Source organism: Myotis myotis, unplaced genomic scaffold, assembly GCF_014108235.1.
Source record: "Myotis myotis isolate mMyoMyo1 unplaced genomic scaffold, mMyoMyo1.p scaffold_m19_p_2, whole genome shotgun sequence".
NCBI classification, from domain to species: Eukaryota; Metazoa; Chordata; class Mammalia; order Chiroptera; family Vespertilionidae; genus Myotis; species Myotis myotis.
Genome location: NW_023416324.1, coordinates 213,608,827 through 213,626,458, shown reverse-complemented (window position 1 = coordinate 213,626,458; position 17,632 = coordinate 213,608,827). Strand labels below are relative to the sequence as shown.

At 48.4% G+C, this 17,632-nt stretch overlaps 1 pseudogene; it reads left to right on the top strand.

Annotated features, from left to right (window-relative positions):
• The first annotated feature begins 2,271 nt into the window (after positions 1-2,271).
• LOC118677905 lies at positions 2,272-2,367 on the top strand (annotated as a pseudogene).
• Positions 2,368-17,632: the final 15,265 nt, after the last annotated feature.

The window sequence follows — 17,632 nt, the reverse complement described above, 5'->3', positions numbered from 1 at the left end:
AAAGGCCTTCATTTAGATCCTGCTCCCGGTGCCAGGGAGCCTGCCACCCGCTCCGAGCCGTGTCCTAAAGTGCCACCCGGGCAGGCGAGCCAGCGCCGAACAGACGCACATTGTGCTGCAGGCGCCGCGGCCGCCCAGCCCGCGGGCTCCTCTCCCAGCTTCCAGGCCAGGCCTCCATCCTGCCCCCGGAGAGCCTGCTCCCCGGGCCTTTGGGAGATGCTGAGCGCACTCCCGCCCGTCTGTCCCCCTCCCAGGGGCCTCGTGCCCGGGTAAGGCCGCAGGCCTGGCCAGTCGACGGGCGCTGTTCCCTGGTCACTCCGCCCGCTTCTCATACGCCCAGCATGTGGGGCGCTGCTCTGGGGCTGGAGGTACATGGCACAGAGTGAGGCCCATCCTAGCGCCTTCACCTTCCCATGGGGGGACGGGGGGTGGGGGGTGCGGGCACGAGGAGACTGCCTTCAACAACATAGTCAAGTAGGTGTGTCAGTGGGAATGGGGGGAAAACAGAGCTGGAAAAGGGGTGAGAGGTGGTGGGGGAGGCCAGGGAAGGCAGCAGTGGAGTGTAAGCCGTGTGGGGGACACCTGTGGAGGAGAGGGGGGGACACCTGTGGGGGAGAGTGGGGGGACACCTGTGGGGGAGAGGGGGGACACCTGTGGGGGAGAGTGGGGGGGGACACCTGTGGGGGAGAGGAGGGGACACCTGTGGGGGAGGGGAGGACTCCTGTGGGGGAGGGGGGGACACCTGGGGGGATGGGGGCACGGCCTGGAGGCCCAGGCCCAGTGAGAGCAGAAGAGAGCTTGCCGGAGGCGGGAGCAAGGCCTGGGTTACCTTCATCATGTGACCCGTGTAGGGTAGGTGGCTCCCAGGAGGGATGGGTGAGCGTGTGGGCCTTGGGCCTGAGACCAGCCGACGGGGAGGCATGGCGACCCCTGGCGCAGGAAACCGCTGCTGAGCCTGATGACTGTTAGGTCTGCGTGGGGGCTTGGACTCGGGCACTGGCCTGGGGCAGGTGGGGGCATTTCTGATGCAGTTTCAGCTATTCCCTTGGCCTCCTCACTGGGCCTTTGCTTCCACCCTCGACAGCCACCCCCATCCTCCTGCAGTGCCCGAAATCCTGGACCCGATCAGGCCCCACTGACCTACCTCCGTGGGTCTGCCAAATAATTGGTAATTATTTTAATTTCAATTTCTGATTATTTATAACTAGAATATTGGAAAACAAATAGTATTTGTATATTTATTTTATATCCTGCACCTTGCTAAGCCAACTTACTAGTTCTAGTAGCTTTTTTAAAAATAGATTCTGAAGGATTTTCTACATAGATAACCATGTCATTGGCGAATGAAGACAGTTTCAGCTCTTCCTTGCCAGTCTGGATGCCTTTGTGTCTCAGGTTACTGAGCTGCATACAATAGAATGAAGTGGATGTGGACTAGAAGGGTGAGGGCAGCCAGTCTTACCGTCGTCCTCATCTTAGGCTGGAAACACTTAGTGTGTCCCACTAAGTGTGATGCAGCCGTAGGCTTTTCATAGCTGCCCTTTATCAGATCCCATTTTTATATTCCTAGTTTGCTGAGAGTTTTTTTACATCAGAAATCAGTGTGGGATTTGTCAAGAGCCATTTCTGCATCAGTTTGGATGATCATATAGTTTTCCCTTTTTAAGTCTGTTAATAGGTAAATTATATGATGGCCATTGATTTTCACGTAAATCCATCTTACATTGGGAAAAACACCACTTGGCCATCCTTTTTGTGTTACGAGAGGCCCGGTGCATGAAAATTCATGCACTGGAGGGGGGTCCCTCAGCCCAGGCTGCCCCCTCTCACAGTCCTGGTGCCCTCAGGGATGGGAGGCGACCTGGTGATGGGGGGGGGGGGGGAAGGTGACGCCCCATCACACCTCTGCTGCTGCCACTGCCGGCAGCGCAAGCCTCAGCCTGCCCTGGTTACCTGCACCTCAGGCGGCCCTGGGCAGCTGGGGGGCTGAAGGGACTGGGTGCTGCCATCTTGTGGGGCAGTCAGTTAGCATATTCCCTCCTTATTGGCTGTGGGCGCCACCAACTTTGCGAAGGTGTGAGGGTCAATTAGCATATTCCCTCTTGATTAGATAGGATGGTTGGATTCAGTATTTTAATTTGTCTTGGAAGGCCTGCATCTATGCCCTGAGGAATATTAGTCTGCATTATCTTTTATTGTAATGCCTTTCTCGGGTTTGAAAACAGGGTGACTTTTGGCCTCAGGTAATGAGTTCAGAAGTGGTCCCTCCTAGTGTTCACATGGGCAGCACGTGTCCTACAATTGAAACAATACAGAGAAGATCCGCATGGCCCCTGTGCAAGAAAAAAAAAAAGGTTCCCTCTTCTTTGATTTTCTGAAAGAGTTTGTATAGAATTGGTACTATTTATTTCATAAGGGTTTGGTACAATTCATTATTAAACCCATCTGGGCCTATAATGTTGTGTTTTCATTTTTATTTAATTCAGTTTTTTTAAAAAAATTCTGATTTTCTCTTTGGCCCATAGCTTATTTAAAAGTACATTATTTAGTTTCCAAATATTTAGGGGGTTTTAGCTATCTTTCTGTTATTGATTGCTACTTTAATTCCAGGAGTCAGAATACATACTTTGTATGATTTGAATCCTTTAAAAATTATTAAGAATTATTTTATGCCCCACAGTATGTTCTGTATCAGCAAAAGTTCCATGTGCACCTAAAAAGCACGTGCACATGCCCAGCCGGAATGGCTCAGTGATGGAGCATCAACCTATGAACCAGGAGGTTACGGTTCCATTCCCGGTCAGGGCACATGCCCGGTTGTGGGCTCGATCCCCAGTGTGGGGCGTGCAGGAGGCAGCCAATCAATGATTCTCTCTCATCATTGATGTTTCCACCTCCCTCCCCTCTCTAAAATCATTGAAAACATTTTTTAAAAAAGAAGAAAGAAAAGAGCAGGCACTTCCTGGGCCTTGCTAGTGTGTGTATCGGGGATGTGGACTCACAGGCAGGGCTCAGCGATGGACTGGGCTGACCCTGGCCCCAGTCAAAGGCGAGACCCCTGCGGACACCTGCTCTGTATGTGTATTCCCTCCTGCAGCACCTGGCAGCCCTCATTTACAACGAATAAATGGAGGAAGCAGTTCATGCCCTCGCTTCCAAGGCCAAAGAATAGCTTCCTACATGTTTCTACTTTATTCTTCCCTCAAGCAGTCGAAGAGTTTAGATTTGTTTGAACTGACATCCAACTCTGCGTCCTGGAGTTCTCCGCGCGCCGCACTTCGAGGCGCCCCAAGGACCAGGCGCCCCAAGGACCGTGAGCCCCAAGGACCGGGCGCCCTAAGGACCGGGCGCCCCAAGGACCGTGAGCCCCAAGGACCGGGCGCCCCAAGGACCGGGCGCCCCAAGGACCGTGAGCCCCAAGGACCGGGCGCCCCAAGGACCGTGAGCCCCAAGGACAGGGCGCCCCAAGGACCGGGCGCCCCAAGGACCGTGAGCCCCAAGGACCGGGCGCCCTAAGGACCGGGCTCCGGGGCGGCGCAGAGAGGCAGCGGGTGCGTGCAGGACGCTGGAGCACCCGGGAGGGGTGGAAAGTGTGCAGAATGGAATCCACGGCTGCCTCCAAGTCTCTGCTGCTCAGATGGGAGCCCCAGGCTCTGCCAGCCTGGGACCAAGCCCTTTCAGAGAGCCAAGAGCGCCGAATATGGCATTCCCACCGGGCAGCGCCACACAGACCCAGCCGGGGGCGGGCCAGCTGGGAGCTGGCCCTGGTGCTCTGCGGCCTGCCCTTCCCTCTGCTCCCCAGCCCCTCCCTGCCTCCCTCCTTCCCTGCCTCCCTGCCTCTTTCCCTGCCTCCCTCCTTCCCTGCCTCCCTCCCCCCTTTCCTGCCTCCCTGCGTCTCTCCCTGCCCGGGCCTCCTCTGGACTGGAGCTGCACTGTGGACAGTTTGGGGAGGGGGGGTTGGAGCAGCCCCAAGTCGGCTCATGTGAGGAGACAGAGCCAGGCTTGGAGGGAAGGGGCCGGGGAGGGGCTTGCTAAGCATAAAAGAAGGGAGAGCACAGGCCGGGAGCCGGAGCTCAGACAAAGTGGTGCTGGAACACACACACACACACACACACACACACACACACACACACACACACCACCCCCCATGCCTCCTGCCAGTTTCACCTCACTGACCCCCAAACAGTCTCATCCTGAGGAAGCAACCGAAGGGGAAGCTGACTGTGGTCACATCCTACGTGTTTAGGACGCCCCGTGGTTCTTGTGTGACCTCATGGCTGTGGCTCTGGAGGAAGCAGGAGGTGGCGAGGTCATCGTGAAATCGCCCTGGGTCGGTACACACCCACAGAGACGGCAAGCGCACGGGGACTTTACAATGAATAAACCCTCACGCGGACACGGGCCCTGGGTCTGTGCTGTGCCTCCCACAGCTGGTGTGTCCGCGGGCAGAGGGTAGGGGAGAGCCTGGCTGGGTGGGGGGTGAGCAGAGTGCCTAATGCCCGGGGTGTCCAGGGGTGCCATCCATCGGTGGGCGTTAGCAGGGCCGCGATGGCTCTGTGACTCCAGCGTGACTTCAGCTCACACAGGCGGGACCTGTCCTGGCTCGGGGGCTCTCAGCAGGACCAGGGTCCCCAGACCAGCTGGGTCGGACTTCAGGGGTGAGATCCATGTTATAGACTGAATCATCTTCCCCCCAGATCTAGCCTTCACCCCATGTGACTGCATCAGGAAACAGGCCTTTGAGGGGGTGGTTAGGGTTAACCGAGGTCGTCATGCGGGCCCTCGTCCAATAGAATGCGGTATTTTTACTGGCGGCTGGAGCAAATGAGAGCAACCTGGCACCAGCATTCCTCCTTTTTAAACATAACTGTGGCTCTTCAGGCGCTTCGCTTCTCCGAATACAATGCAGAAGGCGTGGGGGCAGCATGGCAGCTCTGGGTCACTTTTGGAAGCATAAACAACAGTGTTGATTATTGTAATTTGTGAACAAGATATCTCTCTTCATGTATTTAGATCATTTTACATGTCATCAATTTTTTTATCATTTTCACTTGGGCTTTCATATTTTTCATGAGATGTAGCCTCAATAGTCTATGTATTGTGATACTATTGAAAACGCTGTTTTTTAAACTTTATTTCCAAGTGTTTTTGCCAGCTCACAGAAATATAACTTTTGGATTTTGACTTTGTATCCTGCAATCTTGATAAATATTATTAATTCTAGTAGTATGTTTTTATTCTTTAGAAGCTTCTGTGTAGATCATTGTGTCAGCAAATAGAGACAATTGTACTTCTTCCTGCCAATCTGATGCCTTTATTATTATTTAATTAGAGGCCCGGTGCACAAAAATTTGTGCACTTGGGGGGAGGGGGTCCCTCAGCCCAGCCTGTGCCCTCTAACAGTCTGGGACCCCTCAGGGGATGTCCACCTGCTGGCTTAGGCCTAAGCTGGCAGTCAGACATCTCTCTGGCAGCCCGGGATCCCTCAGGGCATGTCCACTTGCCAGCAGGGAGCAGGCCTAAGCTGCAGTCGGACATCCTTAGTGCTGCTGAGGAGGCGGGAGAGGCTCCTGCCAACACCGCTGTGCTGGCAGCCATCAGCCTGGCTTGTGGCTGAGCAGAGCTCCCCCTGTGGGAGCACACTGACCACCAGGGGCCAGCTCCTGCATTGAGCATCTTCCCCCTGGTGGTCAGTGTGTGTCATAGTGACCAGTCATTCCTAGTCGTTCTGCTGTTAGGGTCAGTTTGCATATTACCCTTTTATTATATAGGATATATTGGCTAGGACCTCCAGTATAAGACAGTCTGACCTTGTTCCTGGTTTTAGGGTGAAAGAATTGAGTTTTTCACCAGTCAATATGTTATTAGCTACAGGTTTTCCATAGTTGTCCTTTACCCAGTTAAGGAAGTTTCCTAGTTTGGTGAGAGTTTTTAAAAATTATTAATACATGTTGAATTTCATTTATTTATTTTTTTTAGTGGTCATTTGATTTTTTTTCTTTTAGTGCGTATATACATTTTGGGGGATACCCTATGTTTAATATATATAGGACCATTCCAATTTTCCATTTCTTTTTGAATTAGTTAGGAGAATTTGTGTCTTTCAAGGAATTTTTCCAGTTCATCTAAGTTGTTGAATTTATTGGTATAAAATTATTTCAGTATTTTCTTATTGTCCTTTTAATATCTAAAGAACCTGTGGATGGTTTATGCATGTCTAATATTGGTTATTTGTATTCTCTTCTTCATTAGTATTGCCAGTTTAACAATTTTTCTAATCTTTTCAAAGAACCAACTGTGGGCTTTGTTATTTTTTCTGTTGTTTATTGTTGTTCTTTTCCTAGCTTCTTAGTTAGATCACTGGTTTTGAACTTACTGGCTTTTCTGTTGTTTGCATTTAAATTATACATTTCCCTCTAAAGTGATCTATTGCTCAATTGCATTGAATTATTGTGATCTAATTTAATTCCATTGTGACCTGAGAACGTACTTGGTATGATCTGAACCCTCTTAAATGTATTGAGATTGATGGGGCGCCTGATGAATTAGCTTGGCGAACAATCATCACAGAGGAGTGGGGCACTCCGAGGTGAGGGTGTGCCCACGGGGCTCAGGCTGCTGCAGCACGGAGTGTGAGGCCCAGAGCTAGGCATGAAGACTGGGAGGTGGGCAAGGAGGCGAGAGCGCCAACCAGTCTGAAGGGTGGTGCCATGCCCCTACCAGGAGAGTGTTTTGGTGAGAGATGAAGGTGGTTTTGGTTGTCGCCACGACTGGAGTCAGTGGTGACGGCCAGGGGTCTGAGAGACTGTGCTGTGAGCCAGAGAATTCCAGAGTGAGGGCTGGTCCTGTGCCCAACGAGACTTTCCAAAGTCCCACCAAACTCAGCCTGTGTATCCGTGCTGGGTCCAAGGGTGCAGGTCACATATGACATTTAAAATTTTCTAGCAGCTACAGTAAGAGGGTAAAAAAGAGACAAGTAGAATTCTTTAGGTGATGTATTTTATTTAATCTGGTATATCCAAAATACTAATATTATTTCAACATATAATCAATATAAACATTATTAATGAGATTTATTACTTATTTTTTAATAATTGTCAGTCCAGCCCTAGCCAGTTTGGCTCAGTGGATAGAGCGTCGGCCTGTGGACTGAAGGGTCCCAGGTTTGATTCCGGTCAAGGGCACATGCCCTGGTTATGGGCTCGATCCCCGGTAGGGGGCATGCAAGAGGCAGCCGATCAATGATTCTTTCTCATCATTGATGTTTTTCTCTCTCTCCCTCTAGCTTCCTCTCTGAAATCAATAAAAATATATATTTAAAACAAATGTTATTAAGGAAAAATTATCTCCTTAAATGCATACTACTGGCTACTATATAACTTCCTAACATAAATTTTAAAAATAATAATAATTGTCAGTCCAGTTGACAACATCCAGAGCAGCCACATTGCAAATGGCCAGCGGCCTGTGGCCACTGAACTGGGCGGTGCAGGTCGAGCCCTCAGTTCACTTCTGTGTGAACACCAAGCCTCTTGGGAATTGTATGTATGTGGGTTTTCCAGGAACGCTGCTACTGTGCGAACAGGGGATTGAGGTTTGACTGTACTTTGTTTTTTTCTGGAGCGTTACCAAGAGTTACGCACCATTTGGGGAAGTGAGATCATCCCACAGCACCCCCGTTTCCGCTGTCTGAGTCCCCAACTCAGTCCGAGCCCCAGTCAGCGCCATTTGTGGCTTCATGGCCGTGGTGATTCTACCTGTGGGGATAGGCAATGCGTTACTCCCTCCTGATGCCACTGGTTTACCCGCCTCCAAACGTATGACCTTATAATACATTACCTTTATTTCCTCTATGGATTATAGCCAAGCGTTATATTGATTTTTTAAAAATTATGAGTATAGCCCTAACCAGTTTGGCTCAGTGGATAGAGCATTGGCCTGTGGACTGAAGGGTTCCAGGGTTGATTCCGGTCAAGGGCATGTACCTTGGTTGTGGGCACATCCCCAGTAGGGGGTGTGCAGGAAGCAGCTGATCGATGTTTCTTTCTCATTGATGTTTCTAACTCTATCCCTCTCCCTTCCTCTCTGTAAAAATCAATAAAAAATATATTTTTAAAAATTATGAGTGTAGGTAGGTTGTATATGTATACACTTCTTTTTTTAACCCTTTGCAGTCGTTTGTCTGCTCTCAGCCACCAAAGCTTTTTTACCGTTCCGGTCGTATGTCTGCTCTCAGCCACCACAGCAAGAAACCGTACGAATCTTAACTCTATTCATTCATGTATCAGTTCATAATTTCTCTGAAAGCTCTTTAGTGTCTAAGCGACCTTGTCACGAACCAAAACATTGCCCGACAAATCGGAGATATCGAAACTCAATATAAACAAACGCGGTCGTTCCACACTCGCCATGCAAAACACCGTGGCGAGTCAGTCGCCTTTTGAGAGTGAAGAAGTCGACAAGCTTCGGAGATACTTCGCAGAATTTCAAATAAAGCTTTACAAATTACGTTTAACTGTAATTAGGCATTCTTGCTTGTTAAGAAATTTCAAAATAATACTCCAAAATGGCAAAAAGAAAGTTACCGAAAGAAGTGTACTGCGGATCTGAAAGTAACGATGAAGAGTTTTATTTTGGCACCTTGAATACTGACTCTGACGTAGAAAGTGATAACGTTTGTAGTGATTCTACTAGTAGTGACGTAGTTCCAGAAAAGAATTAATAAATCTTGTTTATCCTTCATAATCTTGCATGTTATATATCACTGCTCTTTCAATGGAAATTAATTCCGACCAGTACGACACCCATGTCCAAATTTAATACGACTGCAAAGGGTTAAATATATTTTATTGATTTTTTACAGAGAAGAAGGAAGAGGGATAGAGAGTTAGAAACACCGATGAGAGAGATACATCGATCAGCCGCCTCCTGCACACTCCCTACTGGGTGTTCATGCCTTTGACCAGAATCGAACCTGGGACCCCTCAGTTCACAGGCCAACGCTCTATCCACTGAGCCAAACCAGCCAGGGTCTGTATACATTCCTTACCAGGTTACTATAGGAGATATTGAACAGATCCAACTAGTACTAAACTACTGCTAATTATGAAAATACAAGCTATAAGTAAAAATATAAAAAATGTGAGTTATAAGAAGGAATGTTGGGTCCACAGCAGAGAAGGGCCACCACGAGGTTTCACCCCTCTGGTCTAGAAGCTGAATGAAGCCAGAGCTCATCCCATCATAGGGCACAATTGGCTTTTTTATATGAAAGTCACACCGAACGTTCTCTGATTGGAGCAAACTCAATGACGCCATCAGATTATTTTAGAAGCTAAAGCGCTCTTCTCAGAGCAGGCCTGTCATGTAGGATGGCTTTGTACATGCCATGGTCTCTTACCAGGCCAAGTATTTACCATAAAGTATCAGACCTCCTTTCGTCCGCTCACGTTGGATCCTTTTCCTGATCTTAATCTATTGATCCATCTGGGATCCTGAGTTTGCCCTCTGGGTGGGGCAGGCCGTGGTGGGCCACCGGAAGACCAGAGCATTAGACAATGAAATCACGTAGTTTGGCAGGAACGTGCTCTGTAGGAAAATATGTTTCATGCTTTCACCTTTTTCTCAATGGCAGCAGAGAGACCACCCTCGCTAGCACAGATGTAGTGAGTCAGACCAAGTGAAACTGTTTTTAGGGTGTTCCAAACACAGTTCAGACATCCTCAGGCCCTTTCACTCTGGTTTTTAGTCGTCTTTTTCCCTAATGTGATTTCACGGGCCATGGAGCAGGCACCTCATCACCGGCATGGTGGTGAGAGAGCAATACCTGTTGACCAAGTGGCTTTCTTCGTACTTGCCTTTTGTTTCACATTTCAAGAGAATAATATTGGTCACCATTTACCGAGCATCTTTTATGGGCCAAGCCCAGTGCCTGGTGTTTGGATCCTTTTAGGTGGGAATTGCTGTCCATGTTTTATTTATTTACTAGTGGCCCAGTGCACAGATTCGTGCACATTGAAAGGAAATTAATTAGAAGAAATATTTTATTTTTTTAAAATATATTTTATTGATTTTTTACAGAGAGGAAGGGAGAAGTATAGAGAGTTAGAAACATCGATGAGAGAGAAACATCGATCAGCTGCCTCCTGCGCATCCCCTACTGGGGATGTGCCCGCAACCAAGGTACATGCCCTTGACCGGAATCGAACCTGGGACCCCTGAGTCCGCAGGCTGAAGCTCTATCCACTGAGCCAAACAGGTTAGGGCTAGAAGAAATATTTTAATATCACTGTTTGCTCCTCTATAATAGAAGTGTCAACCAAATTCATGATTGACAATGACAGATCAAAACACACACGTGCAATTAGCACCAGCGAGAACTCTGTATGTATCGCGCATGCATGAATCAACCTAGCTTTTTACATATTAATTAGACCTGCTTTCTGATTTAGCTAAACTTTTTCCAGCCCAGTGAAGGACCCCCAACTTCTCTTTCAGTTAATTGTCAGCAACACAGCAGTAAATATCAACACAAAGCAGATTATTATTGTAGATCATGCAGGGAGAACAAGGGGTGAAATATTTAACTGCAGCAGTGTTTGACTATATTTTGTGCAGTGAGAAAACCTGAGGTCATTTTCAAGGTCCACCATTTCTTCTTTTCAGTTGGGTCAAGTTTCTAAATTTTCTAAATCTCCATTTTCCGGCTAATGAAAAGAAAATAGGATTCCACCGAGTCTCCTATCTACCTTCTGTGAGGATCAAATGAGGTGAGGCATGAGAAAATGCTTCATAGACATTGGTTAAAGTGTAAAATGTTTCCACCTGGCTATAAAGTAAGTCGCGTTCCTGTGCTGAAGAAACTCCAAGGAGGCTAGTCACTAGGGAGAAGAAGCCGGCATTGCTACATGACGTCATTACCTGGCACCCACAGCCACTGTTTCCAGGCTGGGCTGTGGGCCACATTTTGTGCCATGGGGTCTCGGCAGTGTCAGCTGCAATTTGGTGGGGTGTCGCTCTGGAGTAGTGGCGGGACCTGTGTCCACTTGGGGGAAGCCGAGTGTTGCTTTGTCGGTGCCAGGTCCGCAGTGCTGTTTCTTTGTAAATGGCCAGTGTGCGTCATGGCAGCTCCTGCATTGAGCGTCTGTCCCCTGGTGGTTAGTGTATATCATAGCGACCGGTTGGATGGACACTTAGTTTATTAGCCTTTTATATAGAGAGACTTTTTATTATATTTTTATTGATTTCAGAGAGGAAGGGAGAGGGGGAGAGAGATAGAAACATCAATGATGAGCCCTAACTGGTTTGGCTCAGTGGATAGAGCATTGGCCTGCAGACTGAAGGGTCCCAGGTTTGATTCCAGTCAAGGGCATGTACCTTGGTTGCAGGCTCATCTCCAGTAGGGGGTGTGCAAGAGGCAGCTGATCGATGTTTCTCAATGTTTCTAACTCTCTGGACAGATTTGTCTCTGGTTCCGGAGAGCCTTCATTATTGTCATCCGTTATCCAGTCTCTCGCCACCGATAACAGAAACTGTTTATACTTCATTTTTGCTTGTGGATTGAGGACGTTGTACACTCTAAATGAATTGAAAAGTCCACAGTTTATAAGGCACAGCACTGCTTTTTTTGTCCATTTCATCGTTTTCCTTAGAATGGAACAACACGAAAGGAAGTGTATCCGTTTCGTTGGTTTCCTTCCTTTTTCTGAGAGAGGGCATTTCTAAAAGCGCCAGGAACTTGAAGACGAAAACTATTCGAATGACCAAAATACAATGTAACTGCAATGCTTTATGGGTTCGTGTGATTATGTAGTATTTCGTAGATTGACCTGCACGGTTTCCACCAATGAGATCGCTTCATTCGATGTGGACAAGACAGTGTGGTGACATCTGAGGTCCATAACAGATGGAGCGCGAAACACGAGAAAGCTTGTGAGCGGTACGAAAGGTGTTAATATTATAATTCTCTTTTTGTTTTGTTTTTTGTTTGTTTGCTATAAATAGCTTTATTGTTCCCCTTTGGGCCAAGGCTTGGGAGAGGGCCCCAGGGGGGTTAGCAGGCTGCCTCGTGGTTGCAGGGAGAGGCCCTGGCTGGAGCCGGCAGTCTGCAGAGGTGACCAGGTACCGCCCATCTTCTCCATGAGCTTCACCTGCTCACGGGGAGGGCTCTCCAGGGAGTCACGGAGCTGAGGGTCTGTGCGGGCAGAACCCAGGGCTGCAGGTCCGCCAGGGCCTGGTCAGGCCTCCAGGGCCACACGGCTTCCCTGAGTGTCATCCTCACCTGGGGTGGCCTCTGCAGTCCTGGAAGAGGGCACAGCCGCCCCGCTGGGTTCGCATCTTCCAGAGACGCCGAGTGCCCGGCCTCTCCTCGGCCAGGCACTCGGGGGAAGTGGCCTCGCCCTCCAGAGCCGCAGCTCCGGTGGAAACGGCAGCCCAGAGCCGGGTAGGTGCGGAGGCCGCTGGTGCCGCAGACCAGGCGGTTGTCGGGCCTCCACCTCGGTGGGATCATTCTGACGAGGCTGGGAGCTCATGGTTGGTCGGCAATCGGGAGTTAAGGTAAAAATAGTGTTGGCTGGTCTCAGGCTGAGAATATCCAAGATGGTTCCGAAAGTGGTGACTAGAAGAGATTGGAGGCTGGAAGTGTTATGCCCAGAATTCAAGATCCCCAAGAAACCATGCCAGGGAGTCAGTCCGATGCAAAAGCAGAAGGTCCTTTATTGAGTTAGCTAACCCGACCCGGGCCTCCAGTCGACGCAGCGACCAGAAACCGAGTGAGACCCGTGTGAAAATCAGGGCTTTAATAGTGAGGGGAGGGGAGCTGGCTGTGGCCCTGCCGATTGGCCAGGCGCAAGTCGGGTCTTGTTACACAGGATGTGGTCATCTCTATGGCGTGCATATCCCTTGCTTGTCATTGGTTAGTTCAAAGAAATCCTGGGCGTGGCCAGCAGGGGCCTGGGCTCGGGAAGAAGGCACTTTTCTGAGCACATGGCCTCTGCCCCAACATGGAGGATCCAGGGTAAGATGGAGGGCGTAGCCCTCGCCCTTTCAGGAAGAAGGGGCGTCCTGAGTCTGTTCTGTCCAAACACTGTTGAAACAGGAGACAGATTGAGGGACACTGAGGACACTGCTATTATAATTCTCATCTGGCCCCTTCTCATCTGAAATTGTCCCTAGTGTTACATGTTTCTCTTTTTGTTTGTTGTTTGTTTTTAATCTTTATTGTTGAGATTATTTCAGATGTCCCTCTTTTCCCCCCATAGCCCCCCTCCACCCGATTCCTGCCCAGCCCCAGGCCTTCACCACCCTATTGTCTGTGTCCATAGGTAATGCATATATGCATAGATCTGTTTAATCTTTTCCCATCCCCCCAACCCCCTTCCCTCTGAGAATCATCTGTTCCATTTCAATGCCTCTGATTCTATTTTATTCACCAGTTTATTCTGTTCATTAGATTTCTTATTCGTTTATTTCTTATTTCTTATTCATTTTGATTTTTCGATTCAATTGTTGATAGGTATGTATTTGTTGCAATTTTGTTGTTCATATTTATCCTTTACTACTTCTTCCTCTTCTTTGTTTTTTTAAATTGATTTCAGAGAGGAAGGGAGAGGGAGAGAGATAGAAACATCAATGATGAGAGAGAATCATTGATTGGCTGCCTCCTGCATGCCGGGATTGAGCCCACAACCCGGGCATGTGCCCTTGACTGGATTGAACCTAGGACCCTTCAGTTCATAGGCTGACGCTCTATCCACTGAGCCAAACTGGCTAGGGCTCTTCTTCCTCTTCTTAAAGAATACCCTTCAACATTTCATGTAATACTGGTTTGGTGGTGATGAACTTCTTTAGCTTGTCTGTGAAGCTCTTTATCTGACCTTCAATTCTAAATGATAGCTTGGCTAGATAGAGTAATCTTGGTTGTAGGTCCTTGCTATGGACCTACAGTCTTATGGGCATTCCCTTGTAGATAACTAACTGCTTTTCTCTTGCTGCTTTTAAGATTCTCTCTTTGTCTTTAGCCCTTGGCATTTTGATTATGATGTGTCTTGGTGTGGTCCTCTTTGGGTTCCTCTTATTTAGGACTTTCTGCGGTTCCTGGGCATGTAAGTCTATTTCTTTCACCAGGTAGGGGAAGTTTCTGTCATTATTTCTTCAAATAGGTTCTCAATATCTTGCTCTCTCTCTTCTCCTTCTGGCACCCCCATAATGCAAGTTGTCCCAGAGGCTCCTTACATTATCTTCATATTTTTGGATTCTTTGTCTTTTTGTTCTTCTGGTTGGGTGTTTTTCACTTCTTCATATTTCAAATCATTGATTTGATTCTCAGAATCCTCTACTGTTGAATCCCTGTATATTATTCTTTATTTCAGTCAGTGTTTGCTTAGTTTCTAACTGGTCCTTTTCCATTTTTTTGGAGGTTTCTGTAAGATTCTAGAGTAACCTTATAACTGTGGTTTTGAGCTCTATATCCAGTAGTTGGCTTTCTTCCATTTGTGACATGTCTGTCTCCGCATTTTGGCTGCTTCCTGTGTTTGTTTCTATGTATTGGGTAGAGCTTTTGTGTCTCCTTGAGTTGGTAGAGTGGCCTTGTGTAGTAGGTATTCTATAGGGCCCAGTGGCTCAGCCTCCCCACTCACCTGAGCTGGGAGCTCTAGGTGCACTCCTTTGTGGGCTGTGAGCACAATCTTGTTGTAGTTGAGACTTGATTGCTGTTGGTGTCACTGGGAGGAATTGACCTCCAGGCCAATTGGCTGTGAGGACCAGCTGCGAGTACAGTGGGAGAGCTGCTGCGCAGGAGACACCCTGATGGAGCAGAACTTGCTTCAGTGGGGCCTTGGTGCTCACTGAGTCTACCCCTTGAGTGTGTCATTTATGGATGTGTAGAGTTATAATCTGGTATGGTCTGACACTGACACTGGGGAGGTCCCAGCATAGGAAAAATTATCCCTGAGAGAACCTCTGTCTGGGAGAAAGCCGCCCCGGAGTTCCTGCCCTGATGCCAGACAATCCAGTTCCTCCTCGTGTCTGTGGTCACCAGAGACTCGCTCTGGTGCTGGAGCTCAGAGGAAGCAGGGCCTTATAAGTTCAGTTCATGGTGCTGGTCTTTTAAGAGGAACAGCTGGGTCTCCAGCAGCCTCTGTCACTGAGCCCCAATCCGCACTGGTAGTTCTCCAGACCATGGTTCTTACGGCCTGTAGGGATTTCTCTTCCCAGCTCTGGGACCCTGGGCTGGAGGTCTGGTGTGGGGTTGGGACCCTTTGCTCCTCTGGGCTGGCCTCTACAGAGACAATCTCCCTCCCACTTAAAAAAGTGGCACGTGTGGGTGCCAGACCAGCCGGTGCTGTGCCTCCTACCAGCCTCAGTGTGCTGTTTTCTTCCCTCCTGTAGCTGTAGGACTTCCACTCGGCCAGCTTTCCGGCGGTTCTGGATGACGGTTGTTCTGTGTTTTAGCTGTAATTTTGATGTGGTTGTGGGAGGCAGCAAGTACAGTGTTTACCTATGCCGCCACCTTCCTGTGTTTTGTTTTGTTCTATTAAAGATCTTCCATTGAATTAGTCTTTTCAAAGTACCCACTGATGTTCTTATTTTTATATTTTCCTGTGATGTTTTTGCTTTCAAATGAATTCCTGCTTTTATCATTAATTCTTTCCTCTTTTTTTCTTGTTTTATAAAACATTTAATTTGAATGTAAACTCATTAGTTCTCATTCTCTCTGGTGTTAAAAACATTTAAGGCTATGAATTTGGCTCTGGCGGCAGCGCTGGCCATAGTGCAAAGCCATTTCTGGACAGTGTGTTCGTCTTCACTGCGTTTAAAAGGGCCTGTGAATGAAGTTTTGGTTTCTACTTTGAAGAACGTTGTATAATTTACAAGTGCTTATATTGTATTTGATTTTCCTTTTATTAATTTTTAATTTTATTGCACTACAGGAGAGTATATAGGGTTTGGGGCAATTTCTATTTGTTAAAATTTGGTTGAGATTTTCTCTTTGTGGCAAAAATATGTAATTGATTGTTGCAAATTTCCTATGAATTAAAAAATATGTATTTTCAGTAAGATATAAAGGAACATAGTAGTAAAAAACTTGGGAAAAGCTCATTTCCTAAATGTGATCTTTTTAATGTATTGGGCTTTGAATTTGGGTTTTCTTTTTTTTTAAAATATATTTTATTGATTTTTTACAGAGAGGAAGGGAGAGGGATAGAGAGTTAGAAACATCGATGAGAGAGAAACATTGATCAGCTGCCTCCTGCACACTCCCCACTGGGGATGTGCCTGCAACCAAAGTACATGCCCTTGACCGGAACCGAACCAGGGACCCTTGAGTCCGCAGGCAGACGCTCTATCCGCTGAGCCAAACCGGTTAGGGCTGAATTTGGGTTTTCTTAATGCATACGGATGTTGAAACTTTTAAAGAATGATTTATTTAAGAACTTATTTTTCTGCTCCTTTCCACTGGGAATCCTGAGCTCACCCTTTTCGCGGTGTGTCCACAAGCACAGCAGCGTGTCTGGGCGGCCGGCCTCCCCTGGCGGCCCCATCAGTGGCTGCCCATCTGCAGACAGAAAGCTTGTCCCATTCCTGTCACTTTAGACCCAGAGGCTTGGTCTTGAAGCGCTAGTCCTCACCCCTGAGAATGGGGTGGCGCCCCACCTCGTGGTCCCCTGCTCAGCAGCCCTGCCTCTCGGAACCTCCTCTCTGGGGCTGCTGTCCCCCAGGCTCCCACCTCGGGGCCTTGTCGAGGGGACCACACAGGCAAACCTCTGTACCCTTGGTCTTGGTTGAGCAGTGCTCCCCCAAATATAGTGTCTTAAAGAAGCAGGAGCAAATTATGTCTTTGTAGTCTCCCAAGTGACTTAAAACCTGTGGAGTGTGTTTGCTGTATATTACACGGAAAGCTTTAGGGGGACTGGCTGGGTTTGGGGATGAAACACCCCACCAAGTTAGAATCCTGCCAACTGGGCAGGGCCAAGGCATTCCCGTTTCACCAGGGCATTCCCAGGAGGGCGTCCAGGTATCCAGGCTCCTCACCGAGTTGTCAGCGCGTGGTCTGCCTTTTCCCTTTCTTATGAATGACCTGCTCTAGGAATTTGACTACATTTTGTGTAAGTGCAGTCGGGTCAGCTTTGCTCCTATAAATTCGGTGCCTTGAGTTTCTGAGTAAAGTTGCGTCCTCTGAACACTCACTGCTCAGTCTCAGACATAAACAGCTCCCAGTGGTCGGAGTGCAGAGCACAGGCCTGGGAGACCTCCTCTCACCTCCACCTCAGGCCCCCGTGTGGTTTTTTCCTACTCAAGGTGGCTTGTTCTGGGTCTCGTGGTTACGGAATTATTTATATTGTAAAGGGAGCATTTTCCCAGGCAATGGTTCGCTTTGCAATGTTTCATCTCCCATCCGGAGTCTCAGCGTTAAGTGAGCGTAGACAGCCCTTCCCAGGGTCCTTCACAAACTTCTCCCCCTTTTTGAAGGCCAGCTGGGATCTGAAGGGCCGTGGTTCATGGTGGCTGTGGCCATCGACTCCAGTTCTCCCTGGAGGGGCGGCAGGATGGCCACAGGTGAACAGACGTGGACGGGGCAGCCTCGGCTTTCCTGCGCTCGGCTGTGAAGCAGGAATAAACCCCCAGGAGTTCC